General features: G+C 40.7%; 1 protein-coding gene and 1 pseudogene across 2 annotated transcripts in view; one reads left to right on the top strand and one right to left on the bottom strand.

Annotated features, from left to right (window-relative positions):
- The window catches only part of ELMO1 (engulfment and cell motility 1), a 590,246-nt gene that overhangs the window by 64,594 nt on the left and 507,570 nt on the right, over positions 1–18,082 (top strand). The gene's annotated exons all lie outside the window — the stretch shown is intronic.
- Positions 10,573–11,070, bottom strand: LOC111520361 (annotated as a pseudogene).

The raw sequence follows: 18,082 nt of genomic DNA, 5'->3' as shown, positions 1-18,082 counted from the left end.
ATCAAGTATTTTATTAAAAACTCTCAGTCAATTACAATGCGCATGCGAGACTAATAACCACTGAAGGAAGCAGACACTAGGCCGTGTGCAGGGATGGGCTGGGGGAGGAGGCTCCAACCAAAATTTGCCAGGGAATGGGAGGCTCTTTGTTGAAACCAAGAACACTTGGGCTGCATGCCTGACTGACCTGAGTGTGGACCCTGGATCTCTACTTACCTGACCTGAGTGTGGACTGTGCATCTCTACTAACCCGAACTGAGTGTGGACCCTGCATCTTGACTAACCTGACCTGAGTGTGGACCCTGCATCTCTACTTACGTGCTGGGACCAGGTGCAGGTAGTTTAGCTGCTCTCTCCTGTGGTGTCCTGATATAACACTTAGGGATAATAATGACTTCCTAGAAAGGCTGTCGTGAAGGTATGTGGGAGGCTGTGTATAAGGGCAGTGAGTCCAGGGCTGTAAGTACTATGGGGAGACAAACTGGGCTACCCCTCTCCAGCCCCCGCCCCCTTTTCTCAGTGGTCTCCCTAGGTAGGAACCATCTACCTCCATCACCTTCTGCCCATTTTCCAAACTAGTCCTTGATTCCTGCCTCCAGCCCTCCCTCCCCAGCTACCTGCTTAAAACAATTGCAACATCCGACAGGCTTCCAAATCCAAGGCGACTTTCTGTCTGCACGCCGTTTCTTCACAAAGAAAACACATTTGTTGAGGAAGTATGCTGATTCCTCAAGGAACCAGCTCCAGGGCCAGGCATGAAATCACTGTGGCTTGCACCACTGTGGGTTGCAGGCACTTCCTTAAAGGTGAAGTCATTCTGGGTAAAAGGCAGGCAACTAACACACAGCATCTGAAAGACTGTCCTGGAGCTCTCCAGTTGAGGAAGGACCTAGATCTTGGTGAAGTTTCTGGCTCCTGCCTGGATCACAGTCAGCTGTGGAGCACATAACACTAGGGACTTCCAGGGAAATCGGAATCTCCGGAAGCTGGGTCTGGCACTGGTAGTTTCCAAAGTTCTTCAGGCGGTTCCTCAAAAGCTCAAGGGGCGGTTCTGCCTCTGTGAAGGCAGATTGGCCACCCCTTTGTATTTTGTGTGTGTGCATGCATTTTGCCATGTGGGAAGCTAGGCGCTCGCTCAGCTGTTCACTCGACAAATGCTTATTAGGTGGCAATACCTACCAGACCCTCCTCTAGACACGGGATACAGTGGGAAACCATACACTCGTGCTTGCATGAAGCTTCTTTTCTATTCAGGGATCCACAAAATAAATAAGTAAACAAATGTCTGAGATGATTTCAGACCTTGAGAAGTGCCATCAAGAAAATAAAACGAGGGAGTGGAGTGGGAAGGAGAGGGAGCACCATTTTAGTTAGTAGCCAAGTCACGCTTCTCTAAGGACACTTGAATGGAAACCGGAGTGAAGAAAGGGAGTGAGCCACAGGGCAGTTCGGGAAATGTTGTGGGCAGCTGAATAGCCCTGTGCTTGGCCTGCTGGGGAACAGCAGGGCCAATGTGGCTGGAGGGGAGGGGAAGATGGAATGAGGAACAGAAAAGGGGCCAGAGGCCAGACCATAGAGGCAGATGGGCCATAGCTAGGGCTTCGAATGTTTTTCTAAATGTGATAGGGTGCCTCTGAAGGTTTTGAGTAGGGCTGCCACATGACCTGACTTAGGTCTCAAATGGATCATTCTAGAACATCAACTACTGTGGGCAAGAGTAGAGTCAGAGAGATCAGCTAGAGGTGGACTTTTTAGCACTGTCCAGGGAGCAGCTAGGAGAGGTTTATGCATATGCGGCAGGTAGAATATTACAGCAAGGCTTCAAAGTAATTGCTAGGCAGTGTTTACTATTCTTAGAACTTCAGAGCAAAGTATGGAACTTTTTGCATATTGTCAGATAATTCTGCATATTTTCAAATGTGATACAGTGTTATCTGAACATGGTCACAGGCTCAAACGAATTTGTGTGCATTTTTATTCATGTCTTGTGTGTGTGCAACCGTTGCTAGTTTTATTACAGATTAGAGTGAAAGAAGTAATTTTTTGAGGTCAGATTTCTGAGGCAGTCTCTCAAGTAGATCTAGAACTTACTGTTTTCTTGACAAATAAACAAACTGGAAACTTCTAATTTTTCTTCAATCTAATTATTTTGCTCACTCTTATTTATAAATGTTGTGCCTTTTCTAATGGCTTGCACTTTTTATTGATATCTATAACACCTCATTAATCTTGTTTGAGTCCAGGTAATTACATGTGCATATTATCATCTTAATTGTGTCATTTGTTTTCAGTCTGTGTTACTAAAAGAGGTAATAATCTGTACTATCAGTGTAGATATGACTAAAAGAGAATTCAATAGACTGTCTAAGCAACATATTTTATACCATAAGTAAAATATAGAAGCCATCAAAACCTATATATTTTGGCTGGGCACAGTGGCTAACGCCTGCAATCCCAGCACTCTGGGAGGCTGAGGTGGCCAGATCACGAGGTCAGGAGATCAAGACCATCCTGGCTAACACGGTGAAACCCCATCTCTACTAAAAATACAAAAAATTAGCCAGGCGTGGTGGTGGATCGCTGTAGTCCCAGTTACTTGGGAGGCTGAGGCAGGAGAATGGAGTGAACCCGGGAGGCGGAGCTTGCAGTGAGCCGAGATCCCTCCACTGCATTCCAGCCTGAGCAACAGAGTGAGACTCCATCTCAAAAAACAACAGACTCCGTCTCAAAAAACAACAGTAACAACAAAAAACCTGTATGTTTCGAAATTTACCTAAAACATGTATCCTTTTAAGTGTTGCCTAAAGTGATCTATGATTAGACTCTTTTCCCATAACACAGTTACAACATTAAAAGGAAATGTGTTAGAAATATTATACCCAATAATAAAAGGAATAATTAAATGGGCAGAAATTAAAGATGAATCCCCAAATAAAATTTCCAAAAATGTAACAAAATATGTAAGCAGTAGATACTTATATAAGTGTGCTCATTTGTGGAATGTTTTGAAATTTTTTTGTCTCAAATACCATGTAACATAAACGACAAGTAAAATTTCATTACCTCACCAGAAAGATAACAATTTTAACCAAGTGGTCAAAGTTACCATCTCTATTAATGGGACAAACCAACTACATATGCTCTCTGATAAAACGTCACTTCTGTGATAGGTCTGCCAAAAATGCATAACCTGACTCTCATTGTGAGGAGAGATGTTAGATAAACTTTTGTAGATTTTGTCTGTACTCTTAAAAAATGTCAGGGTCATGAAAGGCAAAGAATGAAGAACTATCCCAGACTAAAGGAGATTAAAGACAGAAAAACTCAATGCCCTAAGCAATCTTGGATTGGCTTCTAGACCAGGGAAGCAAATTCATTTTTCTTTTATAATAAAGAACGTTACTGGGATAATTAGTGAAATTTAAAGAGGGCTTGTAGATTATATAATAGTGTGTGTCAGGCCTCTAAGCCAAAGCTAAGCCATAGTATCCCCTGTGACCTGCATGTACACATCCAGATGGCCAGTTCCTGCCTTAACTGATGACATTACCTTGTGAAATTCCTTTTCCTGGCTCATCCTGGCTCAAAAGCTCCCCTGTTGAGCACCTTGGGACCCCCTCACCCCTGCCTGCCAGAGAACAACCCATTTTGACTGTAATTTTCCTTTAACTTCCAAATCCTATAAAACGGCCCCACCCCTATCTCCGTCGCTGATTCTCTTTTCGGACTCAGCCCACCTGCACCCAGGTGATTAAAAAGCTTTATTGCTCATACAAAGCCTGTTTGGTGGTCTCTTCACAGGGATGTGCATGATAGTGTGTATCAATGTTAATTTCCTGATTTTGATAATTGTGCTGTGATTATCTAAAAGGATGTTCTCGTTCTTTAGAAATATACATTGAAGTATGGAGGGGAAAAGTGGTATCACATCTATTGACTTTACCCTCCTATGGGTCTGGGGCCCTGCAAATTAGACTGACAAAATACAGGTTAACAAGACATAGCAAACAGAAGTTTATTAGTACATGCAGCATGCATACACCTGGGAGAAACTCAGTGATGAGTATCTCTACAGGGTGGTTAGAACTTGGGCTTATCTAGTATCTTAACAAATAACAATAAATTTGCAGGGAAGTGATAAGACAAAGGAAAAGGGTTTTAGGCTTCCCAGGGTGGCAGACTATGGGAAGGTAAATACATGGGGAATACTAATGGCAGATAAGGGTTAATTTAGTAAGGTTTGTTTCTGCAGGTCCATCCTGATGCAATCTCATCTCAGGTGATAAGGTTGTTATCCCCTTCCTGATATGGGATGGTGGGGACACCTTTACAAGAATTTGTCTTCTGCTTTCTAGCAGATAGTGAGAGGGCCAAGAGCATGTCCTGTTTCTGCTTTTAAAAAAATTACCTTCAGCTCAAAATAATTCTTATGCCAAAGTGGTGTATTTTTGAATGGCACACTCTCAACCCCTTCACGGTTCAGAAAAAAATAATAATACAAGAAAAAGTGACATAAAGTTACCGTGATAAAAAGTTATTATTTGGGAAATATGGGTGAAGGGTATACTTTACATTCATCTTGGAACTTTTATGTATGTCTGAAATTATTTTGAATGATCAACTCTAAATTGGGCTTAGGAGAGAACATTTTGTTTTCTCCAAAATTGCAGAACACCCTTTATCCTAGTGGTTTCCAAGTAGTAGGAAGGAAACTTTTCTTTTATAAAGGTAAGGTAAGTATTTCTGAGGTTGCCTTAAATGTATATAAAATAGCTAAAATATTTCAAAATTATCTTTTATCCAGAGAGTCTTGACATACCAGAAGAGCCAGTTAGAATGAAATGGACCAATAGGAAGTATTTTTCTAATGTATAGATTGCTGAATTCTTAAAGAAAGCTAATATATACTTTTTCTTTTTCTTTTTCTTTTTGGCTCCTTAAGAGTCAACTTGAAAATATATAATTTAAAATATTTTATTCCCACTGTTCATAAACTTGCAGAAGGATCCCAACCTTATTGAATGTGTTTTAGAAGAGGAAATGAACTTTTACTAAGAAATGAGAAATTCACCATAGAAGGGATTTTTGGAATGATGAAAGTGATCAATCCTGGAACCCTGTTGAAGACTCTCTCCATGCCTATGGACTGGGAAGAGGTGTGGACACTGGATTTCTCATGTTCTACAGATAAATTTCCCTCAACATTGGTTTGTGGATGGTTCAAGCTTTAACTCTGAAAAATTTTATTTTTCCATAAGTTTACATTTATGTTAATCTTATGGTCTACATTCCATCATGAAACCACCCATTGTTATTGTAAGTACTCTGGGATTGCCTTGTGAATTATCACTTAAGAGGTAGTAGCCAGTTCCCAGTGGTTTTACTCTTCATTAGTGCAGGGTTGTAGATTACTGACTACTTTGGTACAGAATTAAGTTCATGAAGTTCTGCTTCTCGAAGTTCTGCTTCTCAAACTCTGCCTTTGGTACTGGAACTTCGGTAAACCAGTAATCTAGGGGGTTTAAATAATTATGGTCACCCAGATTAGAGCAACGGTACTCTGAGAAAGGTTGGTTCTTTTCTTAGTAATAGTTGTCTTATGAATGACACGGACCGTGAAGTTGGACATTATCTGGGATCTGTTCTCACTCTACAGCAGCTGGGTAATCTTAGACAAGCTATCTGTGCTATGGGCGGATTCTGTATTTGAGAATCTAGTTACTTGCTAGTATCTATTTGTAACCCCCAAATCAGTGCTTATGGCACTTTTGTGGTCATTTGTGGATGAGCAGAGCAATGAAAACTTTGAGTCGCCTGATGGGCATATTTCTAGGCCTGTCTTCTTGTTTCATTTCTCATAGTGTAAACAAGTACTCTTTTTGTGATCTATTTAATGCCACATTTTTCACATTTTTGTGCTTTCTGTTGGTGATTTAGCTGTTTAAAATGGCCCTAGGGGTGGTACTGGTGTGCTGTCTAACGTTCCTAAGCACAAGAAGGCTGTATGTGCCTTATGGAGGAAATACGAGTGTTAGATGAGCTTCGTTCAGGCATGAGTCACCGTGCTGTTGTCCATGGGTTCGAGGTTAATAAATCAATAATATGTATCAAATAAAGTATCTTTAAATAGAAACACACATAAAATAAAGTTGCACATTGATTTGTTGACAACGATGTTGTGACATTACTCTCAGAGAGACCTAACTCCGTATTTTCCTTCAGGAGCAATCATTTAATGTTGGCAAATTCAGTGTTTGTGGTGACTTTATAGAACACAACTACTTCTAATAGTGAAAATGGATTGTATTCAATCCATTTCGAAGCTTTCTGACTCTCAGCTTCGAAAAGTAACATTGAGACATTACCAGTCATTATGCCAGGGCAACACATTTAAACAAGGGCTATGTCAAGCAAGCTGGGTCATACGGCGGTCATCCTATCCTGGGTAAAATGGGTATTAAAATACCTCCTTTCAGTAGCATTCAGCAAATAATTGTCCATCCCCTATGGAGCCAGATACTATATTGGGAAATGGGTATCAGTGATGAACAAAACCAACATGTCCTCTTTCTGCATGGTGTTTATAGTGTATTGGAATAGGAAGACACAAAATGAATAAGCATACAAATAATCATATTGTCTGTCATTCAGAAAGTCACCAGGATAGCTAAATAGTAGAAAGGAGAGCTTTATTAGTAATATGGGTTTGCAAGCCAGGAAGAGGAAGTCTGTACATAGACTGAAGGTGCTCTGTCTTGGAAGAGGGGGAGGACATCTTGGATTTTATGCCTCACAGGATTCATATTACACAAGAGTCATGCATATTCAACAGGTTTGGGGGAAAAGCTGTACATATTTATGAGAGGATCCAAGTGCATGCACAATGGGTAAACGTTTATGCAACATACATCCCACGTTCACTTTGGGGGCACAGTTTTAAAATTAAAATGAGTTGGAAAAGGCTCTTTACATCCAAAGGTGAACTACAGGACACAAAGACAGTTTGTATGCATCCTCTATAAGCTGCTGAAACTGGCCTAAGGTCTGCAGTACCTTATCCAAAAAGAATGTTTGTGAGGCCCATCCTCTGTCCAATCAGAGTTGCAGTGGCCTGGGTTGTAAATCAGATTTAGAAGGAGTCTGGTATCTCCTATTGTTATGAAGTTTAGAGCCATAGGAATTTGGAAATTTGCTATGCCAGCTGGGTCCTGACACCTCAACACATAAAAAACTTTCTTTTCTTAACCTTAGAGTCCATCTTAGTTGATAAAGGGGTATCTATTTTGATCTCTCAGATCACAAGTTATAGATTATGACCAGTTCTATGAAGGATAACAATAAGCTGTTTTTGACAAGAATAAGTATCGAATTGGGAAGTTGGAACGGTGAGGCATGGAAGACCTCTTTGAAAAGATGAAATTTAAAGCAAGATGGGTAGATGAGCTTCATTTTACCAGCAGAAGAGCTTCCCAGGTGGAGAATGAGGCAGTCTAGAGCCCAACCCCTTCAAGGAAGACCTTAGTGGCTGAAAAGTAATGAACAAGAAGAATGTGATGCAAGATAAAGTCCTGTTAAGAATTCTAGGAGCAATGGGGATCCACTGAAAGATTCCGAGCAGGGAAGTAATAAGATATTTTATAGTTCTCTGGAGTGTATGGAATTGGAAGTGGAAGGAAGAGCAAGTGAATGCAAAGGACCAGTTAGGAGGCTACTGTAGGGGTCCAAGCAAAAGTGATGGTGGCAGTAGAGGTGAAAGGAGAAGATAGGTTTGGAAGAGATACTCACAAGGTCAGGTCTGTTGGTTTTGAATATGAATGTTTAAGATTAAAAAAAAAAATCAGGAATGATTTTCAGGTTGTTTGAACAGAGGTACCATTTTCTGAAAGGGGAAATGTTGAAGGAGAAGTAGATCATGGGGCACGGAGTCAAGAATATAGCAAATTAAAGTGCTTTTACATAGAAGACCATCTGTAAATATTAGTTTTTTTTTTTTTTTTCATTTATACCCTGGCAGTAGGAATTTTTAAAAAGACATTTGTTCCTTTCATCTCCCTCTTTTTCTGGAGGGAGATTTGTAGATTTGTGTTTTTCAGAGTCCAAATTTGGTAACCCCTTTTTCTATTTTCGTATCAGTTTTCCGGACATTCTTTTGCATGCATTAGGTCGAAAGTCGGTTAATACTCATCTCCTTAGTTCTGCCTCTCTCCACAAACTTCTGTGGTTTCCCTGGTGCAGGTTTCAGATCTGCTTCAGGATGCCAGGAAGAGAGAGAACGGGGAGCGTTATCTGCTCTAGATTATTGTACAGGCCACACAGTGCCCCAGCATGCCTTCTGAGGCTATAGCTTTTCAGTTCACTCCCAAGCTCAGCTGCTGTCCCAGGGCAGAGTCTCCATCCCAGCATGCTGGGACTGTAGAAACTTCAGTGGCAGCCATGCCATCAGCTGGACCAACCTATCCATAGGGACTTCCGGATTTTGTTTCTGAACTTGGGTTGGACTTCTGACTCTTCCTCCCATCTTTGGGAATTGTCTTGGGAGGAAAACTTTTCCTCTTAGGGTTGCATGGTCTGAGGGATGGGGGCTGTGCATTAACTGTCAATAGACAGACTAAAAGGAGAAAAGACAAGGTTGATTTCCATATACTGAAGTACTCTTTGATGAGTGCTGCACAGACAGGTAAATTTATATACCAATTTAACAAATAAGAGTAGTGCAGAGCTTCACTGGGGAAGTATAGCAGGCCCTGTTGTGCTTTTTGATGCTTATGGCAACTGATTTTGTACTTCCTGGTGCCAAGGAGCAGGCTTCTCCCACATAGCAAACACCCTTTGAGGGGGTTCAATGGTGGCTGGATTTCCCGGAGGTTCTGCTTAAATTCAGAATACTACTTTGGTGGGCTGTTCATCCCTTCAGACCCTAAATTTCCTTTCCTCTCAGAAGAATCCTGGCCCATCAGAGAGTCTAAATTGAATGCCAGGAGAAAAGGGCTCCTGGAAGTGTCTCCCATCTGCACGCAAGTATATCTGCCTTCTCCCAGGTGACCTGCTCTGTCTACCAAAGAGCATTGAGGGGGTGACCCTCCTCTGGTCACAAAAAGGTGGTATTCCCCATTCTACCATAGTTGGTGGTACTGGCTCGTTCCATTTACATAACTGTGTGAGGCCACTGTGTTGACTCATCCCTGAACCCAGAAAATCTGCCTCAAGTGACTTTTCACATTGGCTCCCCCGAGACACATGGCCTGGCAGCTTCACTTTCCTGAAACCAGGTAAGATATGCCACATCCTATGGATATAGAGATTTTTAACTACAGATGGTCCCTGACTTCAACTTAAGATTTTTGGAGGTTCAGTGGTGCAAAAGCAACAAGCATTCAGTAGAAACCGTACTTCAAATTTTGAATTTTGATATTTTTCTGAGCTAGCAATATGAGGTATAATACTCTCCAAAACTTGCAGTCAGCCATGAGATCACACAATTTTGCCCAACTGTAGGCTAATGTAAGTGTTCTGAGCTCCTTTAAAGTAGACTAGGCTAAGCTATAATGAATGTCCTGGAGGTTAGGTATATTAAATGCATTTTTCACTTACGATCTTTTCAACTTCACAGGATATAACTCCATTGAAAGTCAAGGAGCATTGGTAATGGATAATTAAGGGATGATGTGAGTTACCAGTTCACAGATTTCTTGCAATTTTTTAATCTCTGATAAATGAAAATGTTATACCCCAGTGGGTTCTTCTTGCCTGCTACACAGATAAAGCCAATACACTGAGATGGCAGTGTTGACATAGAGAATGAGTTTAGTTATCACAAGGCAGCCGAGCAGAAGGACGGGAGACATTTCTCAAATCTGCCTCTCTGAGAGCTTGGAGGTGAGCGTTTTTAAAGGACAATTCGGTGGTCAAGAGGCTAGGGAATGAGTGCTGCTGATTGGTTGTAGATGAACTCATAGGAGTGTGGAAAACTGTCTTCATGCACTGAGTCAGTTTCTGGGTGGGGGTTACGGTACTAATTGAATCAGCTCCTTGAGATGAGTCAGGTCCCTGAGGTGGCAGTCAGTTCACCAGAATGCAAAAAATCTGAAACATATGTCAAAGACCAATCTTAGGTTTTACAATCGTGATGTTGTCTATAAAAACAATTAGAGAAGTTACAAATCTTTTAACTTGTGGCAACGTGACTCCTGAGCAGTAAGCAAGCTAGGGAACAATAACTGGTTATCACTTACCTATGCAGGTCTTAGCAGAATTCAGGCCCCTCCCATAGTTAGCCTTGTTTATGCCTAGGAATGAGGAAGGGCTGTTTGAAGCAAGATGGAGTCAGGTATGTCAGATTTCTTTCACTGTCATAGTTTTTTGCAAAGGTGGTTTAGAAAAATGTTTAAAAACAGTGGGCACTAGGTCAGGTCTGTGATCAAAGGTATAATTCTAAACCTTACTAACTGAATTGGTTCATCGCTTCCTTCAAGGGCTGTAAGAATCAGTGTTTTTTTGTTTGTTTGTTTGTTCATTTCTTTAAAGTTTTTTTTGGCTGTAAGTTTATTCAATGCAAAATAACCCTCTCCAGTTTTACTGAGGTGGCTGACCATGTTCACAACCAAATCCTCCTCTAAACTGGAATTCAGTTGCTGATCCAGCCCCAGCCTCTGCTTTCTTGTTGACACCAGGAGGCACAGCACTATGTCTGTAGGTATCTCTGTTGGCTTCCCCTCTTGTGAGTCTTGCAGGTTGCTCAGTCTCCAGACCTTTAGGCCGAGGCCTGCCAGTCTCTGGACAGCTGCGGCATACAGTGGCAGGCCCAGTCTCCAGGGGCAGATGAAGGTAATCACGGAGATACTGGATACCCTCATTGGTAAGGTACCAGTAGAAGTGTCTCCAGGCAAACTGTTCCTTCACGCAGCCTCGGGACTTGAGAGACTGCACGGCCTTCATGACCTGAAGGTTGGGCACATTCTTGTCTGCCAGCTCCCGGTGCTTACGCATGTGGACATCCTTCTTGGCCACCATGACTCCCTCCTTAAAAAGGAGTTCATAAATGGCAATCCGGTTCTTCTTAGGCATCAACATCTTGGTGGCTATAGGGTCTGGGACCGGGGCTCGAATCATACCTGACTCCATCTCGCTTCGAACCTCACGAATTAACTGCCCTTGCTATTCCTGGGCATAGACCAGGCTAACTATGGGAGGGGCCTGAATTCTGCTAAGACCTGCACAGGTGAGTGATGACCAGCTATTATTCCCTAGCTTGTTTCCTGCCCAGGAGTCATGTTGCCAGAATCAGGTTTTTGGTTAGGAATCATTTAATATTTGTTTACTAGATTATAAAAACAGAAATATTTTCTTTTTCTTTTTTCAGTTACCAAGTGTTTAGCAAGGGAAATGTAACCTGCTACAGTATGATTATGCCTTCTCTTGAGCGCTGCATTGCTTCTAGGGAGAAGAAATATTAGAATAATCAGGAAGATGGAAACAAACAGCAAAAAAAATTACTTTGTGGAGTTAAGAGATTTTTTCTTTCTTTCTTTCTTTTTTTCTTTTTCTTTTTTTTGAAAGAGTCTTGCTCTGTCACCCAGGCTGGAGTGGAGTGGTATGATCTAAGCTCACTGCAACCTCCACCTCCCGGGTTCAAGCAATTCTCCGCCTCAGCTTCCCAAGTAGCTGGGATTACAGGCATGCACCAGCACGCCTGGCTAATTTTTGTATTTTTAGTAGAGATGAGGTTTCACCACCTTGGCTACACCGGTCTTGAATTCCTGACCTCATGATCCACGCACCTTGGCCTCCCAAAGTACTGAGATTACAGGCATGAGCCACTGCACCCAGCCAAGATTTTTATTTATTTATTTATTTATTTATTTATTTTGAGATGGAGTCTTGCTCTGTCCCCCAGGCTGGAGTGCAGTGGTGCAATCTTGGCTCACTGCAATCTCCGCCTCCTGGGTTCAAGCGATTCTCCTGCCTCAGCTTCCCGAGTAGATGGGACTACAAGTGTGTGCCACCACACCTGGATAATTTTTTGTATTTTTAGTTCAGATGGAATTTTGCTGTATTCGCCAGGATGGTCTTGATCTCTTGACCTCGTGATCTACCCGCCTTGGCCTCCCAAAGTGCTGGGATTACAGGCATGAGCCACCGCGCTTGTGCCAAGGGATTTTTTTAAACAACTAAGTAATGTTCTTTTTTATCTGGCAAGCAGTAATGATGCATTGGATATAGCATATATAGGTTTTAGCAAGATTTCAAGAAAATCATTAGTTCTCGGACAACATGGAGAAATGAGAGCTGGATACTAATATAGTTAGACACAATGGTTGCATAACAACAGCAAAGCCTCAGCCTCCCCTCTCCTTCTTTCCCTGTGGGTACTTAGGTGACCCTGAGCTAGGACTCATTGGCATACTGGTGTTAGGACCCGCATTCATTCCGATGGATCATTGTGCATCCTGTATTGTTGTTAAATATTTTAAATATGCTCTCAGGGTATAATAAACTGGAGCTCTTGGGAAAAGCAGACGGAAGCTGGGTCATGGCCACGTTAGCTCTTTGGGAACTTCATGCATCGTGCCCACACCCTAGCTCTAGTTAAAATGAGAAACAACAATAAAACAAGTAAGAAAATCCAACACTGTACTTTTTCCCCATAATGATGACTTCAGTACATCTTTAGAAATATGAAGTAACAAATTATGTTTTATTTTCTCATTGATTGGGTGCTCCTGCTTTGCTGGTGGCTTCAACATGAGACTTTGGTGAGCTCAGAGTAGGCCTCCCTGAGGCAGCAGGGGAAGGAGAGAACTGAGAATTAAGGTTGGTTCTGTTTAGATTTTGAGCTTCCATTGGTAGTTGTGTTGGCTTAAAGTGAGTGCAAATTGTTTGCACAGCCATTAAACGTTTATAATAATGTATTGAGTTGTTTAAAATAAAAGCACTGCTAAAATTAAAAAATTAAAATAGCACCATAAACAAATAAGTCTTGGATTTTTTTTTTATTTTTTGAGATGGAGTCTTACTCTATCATCCAGGCTGGAGTGCAGTGGGATGATCTCGGCTCACCGCAACCTCCACCTCCTGGGTTTGAGCTATTCTCCTGCCTCAGCCTCCTGAATAGCTGGGATTACAGGCATGTGTCACCACACCCAGCTAATTTTTTAAAAATTATTTTTAGTAGAGACGGGGTTTCAACATGTTGGCCAGGCTGCTCTCAAACTCCCGACCTCAGGTGATCCGCCCCCGTCAAGCTCCTGAAGTGCTGGGATTATAGACGTGAGCCACCGTGCCTGGCTACCTTGTAATTCTTTTAATGAAAAAATAAAGCAAAATACTTAACAGAGAGGGATTTACTACAAAAGTGTAAATTGATTCAACTACCACTTTTGCATGTTGGATTGGTGAAACGATTTGCTTTTCACTTTAGGGTAAGTGTGCGTTTCCCAGAACCGACCTCTGCTAGCGCCGTCTTCAGTGTTACACCTGATTCCATCTCCTGCTGCATCATGAAATGCTGACTCGCAAGGCAGACAATGGGCAGGATTTCAGACAGAATCATTTACCTGTCTGTATGATGTTTCCCTGTAGGTGACACAGCACGGGTGCCACTTCTGTACTAGCTGTGGAAGTCTGGCTCTTCCTTTAGTAGCCTTAGGATACAGGGCTGGTTCTGGCTTCATTTACCATCATTAAGAGCCTGTTTGACTGGAAGAGATGTTATCTCATGATAATTGTTCCCTTCTGCTCCTTGCCAGGTTGGAAAAATAGATAATGATGAAAAAGTGTGCTGAGAAGCACCAATTGCCAGATCCCCTAATGTGTGAGGGATTAATCTAGAAATATAGTGGAAAATTTCCTTTAAATATGTAAACTATACTGAAGGGACTGGCAGAAAGTAGGGTGACAGTTGTTTATGAAATTATTGCATTTTTATTAGTTTGAAATACACTTGCATATGTTTCTGTTAGCCCTGGGGAAGAGAGAAAATTTTATTAATGTAATTCAAAGTTATAAACAGCACTCATTGTTAAATTGCTATAACTTTAAAAATGAGATGTGTAAGTTAGGAGGGATAACAATGTAAATTTCTGGAAAATTTTATTTTGACCTGCTTGAAAATAATAATGATCATTTATTGAACATGTATTATGTACCAGGGACTCATTGCAATCATTTAATCATCATAGCAACCCTATGAATTATAGCATTATCATTCCCATTTTACAAATGGGGAAACTGAGGCCTGTCAAGCTTAACCGACTTACCCAGAATCACCCCCCGGCTGTTTAGTGATAGATCCAGGGTTCCATCCCAGGCCCTCTGACCTCAGAGGTTATGGTCTTCATTCTTCATATTTTAAATGCCTCAGTCACTTAACTTTTTTGGGTTAGTTTCCTTATTTTTAAAACGTGGGGGCAAGACTAGATTCTTTATAACAAATTAGAGTTTTGGAACTGTGCTATCTTTTTTTAACTGAAACTGAGCAGAGGCGATGTTCATCACATACTCACTGCAAAAGGTCAAGAGAATGACTAAAGGGTAATTACCAGCAGTATTTGTAGCAATTTAAGTCATTTCAGGATTTTACCTTTGACAGTTATTATTTTTAGTAACAGGGCACTGAGAAGAAGGTATTTCTTAGTCTACATCTCAGTTGCTTCCTGATTTCTCTCTGAACCAACCTCCTCCAACCCCATCATCTCCCAGGAGCTGCTAAATAATCACACTGCAAGGAAGGGCAATCAGCTGCTCTTCGGAACTCATGGAGAGAGTGACTACTAAAGGCAGGGGATGAGTGAGAAAAGGAAATTCAGGCAACGAATAAGAAACAGTTCACTAATTAGGAGAACCAGGAGAGACTGCTATTTATCCTGTGCTATTCAATCTGGAAGTTACTAAACTCTACCTTAATAGAAAATGTGCTCCTGACTTCTTTAGGAAAGAAAAGAAGCGTTCATTAGCAGATCGTAGATTCCTCTACATTGCTTGGAGTTTCCAAAGACATAGCCAATTGAAATATATTTTCATATTTATTACTGAAGGAACCCCCCGTTTTGTTACCGTGCTTAAGTTTGGTGTTTCACATAAGTAAGTTTTCCAAATAAATGAAAGCTAAAACTAAATGTTTCATAATAGATTATAATGAAATGTTAAACCTTTGTTAAGTATACGATATAAGCAAATGATGCATTACAGCATCTATGTATTGTTTAGTGAAGAATTATAAGATGAATATCCATGTACCCATCATGCAGCCTAAGAAATATAATGCTAGCAGTACTTTTCAAGCCTGGATCCCATTCTCTTCCCTAACTCAAGTAAAGATTGTCCTGAATATTTTATTAGTAATTTCTTTGTTTTATTTTGGGATTACATAAACATTAATAATATGTTTTTTGCAACTTTGTAAAAGTGGAATGATTCTCTCTGAGTTTTTCAGTGGCTTGTTCAATATTAACATTATGTTTCCGAGATTCAACTATGAGAGTGTAGTTCACCCATATAGATGTAGTTCATTTCTATTCTTCAGAATATATTCCATTTTATGAATATGGGACAGTTAATTTTTCTCAGGAGAGATAGACATTTATTTGAGTTGTTTCCATTTCCTCGCTATTAGGAGGATATTGTGAATATTTTTGTCCATCTCTCTTAGTGTAGATGAGCAAGAGTTTTTCCAGGATGTATACCCAGGAGAGGAGATGCTGTGTTGAAGACTACACGCACCTAAAGTTTTACTGGGCAATGCCAACTTGTTTCCAAAGTAGTTGTGCCAACTTTAATTCTCACCAGGAGTACATGAAAGTTCCTGTTGCTCCACATACTTGCCAAAACTTGGGGGCTGTCAGATTATATACATTTTCTAGCCTTTTGGGTATAAAAGGGTGTCAGCATGGGGGTCTCTGCATTCCTCTGATTACTAATGAGGTTGAACATCTTTTTATAGGTTTATTGACCTTCTTGTTTTTTCATTAAATGCCTGGATATGCCTTTTGGGTTGCTTGTCCTTTTCATATTGATTCATTGGAGTTCTTTATATATTTTGTGTACTAAATCTTTGTTCATTATAGATGTTACTGTAGAGGCAGGAAGGTGGTGATCCCTTTTCTCCCCACCATAAGAGTTACAGCCCACGCCTTTATAGCAAAATATAGACCAACAAGAGAAAAACATAACAAACTCATTAATGTACTTAAACACTGGAGCCATGCAAAACATATGAAAACTCAAGAAAGGACCAGATGGTTGATGCTTAAATATCCTTTTCACTGGGGAGAAGGAGGTGGAGAGCCATAAATGAATGGGCCCAAAAAACCACACCAGTGATTTGTAAATGATTCTCTCTGGACTCTGAATGGGACCTAAGGACAAATAGTAGCTGCAGACAAGTTACAGGAAGGTAAGGGCAGAGCTGCATTGTGAACAAAGGTCTTATTATGCAGATAACAGTCTTCCAGGTCTTCCCTTGGAATTGCCCTCAGGAGAGCAGAGGCGGAGGCTGACTGGGCATGGTGTCCTGAGCATAGAGACTTCTAGTCTCTTCTCTGGTGGTTAAGGTTTCCTGGTTATTTAATGAGATTCCTAGGGAAGGGGTTTTGAGGCAATTGCATTTCTTTTAGAAGTTTTCTCAATCAGATAAGGGAATTTACAGAGAGAGCCAGTCCTGGTGCTTTGAATAGTAAGGAGGATCAGAGGGAGTAGGAGGAGCTCAGATGGAGACCTTCAGGCTGCTTCATTAGTTCAGCATGTCAAGGCACCATATTTCAGGGCATTTTCTGAGCCCCAATATTGAAGATATCTTCTTTCAATATGTGGTTTCTATTTTTTTCTTATTAAAATTTTTTTTGATTTATTTTTTTCTTATCAAACATTTTAATAAGCAGGTATTCTTAATTATATTGTAGATGAATTGGTCAGTCTCTTTTTTTTATGTTTTGGGCTATATACAGCTTGCTTAAGAAATCCTTCTTACCTGTTGGTTATTAGGTTATTCTTGTATCCTAAGATTTTCTGAGATGTCTGTTTTTCTTTTTCATTCAAATAGTTAATCTCTGGAATTGTTTTGTTTAATGTACATTGTAAAGTAGAGGCTGATTTTATTTTGCCCCCACATTGTCCCAATGCCACTTATTAAATACAGGTTGAGTATCACTCATCTGAAAATCCAAAATCTGAAATGCTTCAAGATGCAAAGCTTTTTGAGTGCTGACATGACATTCAGAGAAAATGCTCATGGAAGCATTTTAAATTTCAGATTTTTGGATTAGGAATGTTCAGCCAGCAGGTATAATGCAAATACTACAAAACCTGAAAGAATCTGAAATCTGAAACACTTCTGGTCGCAAGTATTTCAGATAAGGGATTTTCATCCCTCCCGTCTCCACCAGTCACTGGTCTGCGCTGTCACTTTTGGCACATATCAAGCTTCTATATGGGTGAAAGTCCTTCTCCAGACTATAAATGTTACATAACCTTGTTGACATCTTTATAATATTGGGCTCTCTTAATCTTAAACTTTGTATGTTTATCCATTTATTTTGGTGTTCTTTAATATTTTTCAATAACTTTTATTGCTTTGTACAGAAATGTCTGGTAAAATTTTGTGTCATATATTCCTAAGTGTTGCAGCGGCCAAGAGGGAAAGCTTCTCCCCTTCATCTCCTGAAGGCTTGCTGAAAATATACTGACAAAAGGCCAATGAAAAGGAGAGAAAGGCATACAATGTATTTAATGTGCACAATGCAGGAAATCACATGAGAATGATTTACCAATTGCCCAGTGTAGTCCAGACGCTTATATACCCTTCCATTTATGGGAGAGAGGAGATAGAGAATGGGCAAGTAAGTAATAAGTTCCCCTGAGCTCTGAGGGGGGTGTCAGGAAGGTGAGGGATGGAACTTCATTGTGAGCAAAGGTCGTCTTATGCAGATAAAGCCTCCCAGGTAATCTATGAGAGCTGCCCTTAAGAGAATAGATGAAAAGCCTGTCCGGATGTGGTGATGACTTACAGTCTCTTCTCTTCTTTTCCTGGGTGGTTGATCTTTTTGGGCTATTTGATGAGATTCCTAAGGAGTGGGGTCTTAAGAAATTC

This window comes from Piliocolobus tephrosceles, chromosome 8 (genome assembly GCF_002776525.5).
Source record: "Piliocolobus tephrosceles isolate RC106 chromosome 8, ASM277652v3, whole genome shotgun sequence".
Classification (NCBI taxonomy): Eukaryota; Metazoa; Chordata; class Mammalia; order Primates; family Cercopithecidae; genus Piliocolobus; species Piliocolobus tephrosceles.
Note: the sequence above shows the minus strand (reverse complement) of the source record. Positions and strands in the feature narration are given on the sequence as shown.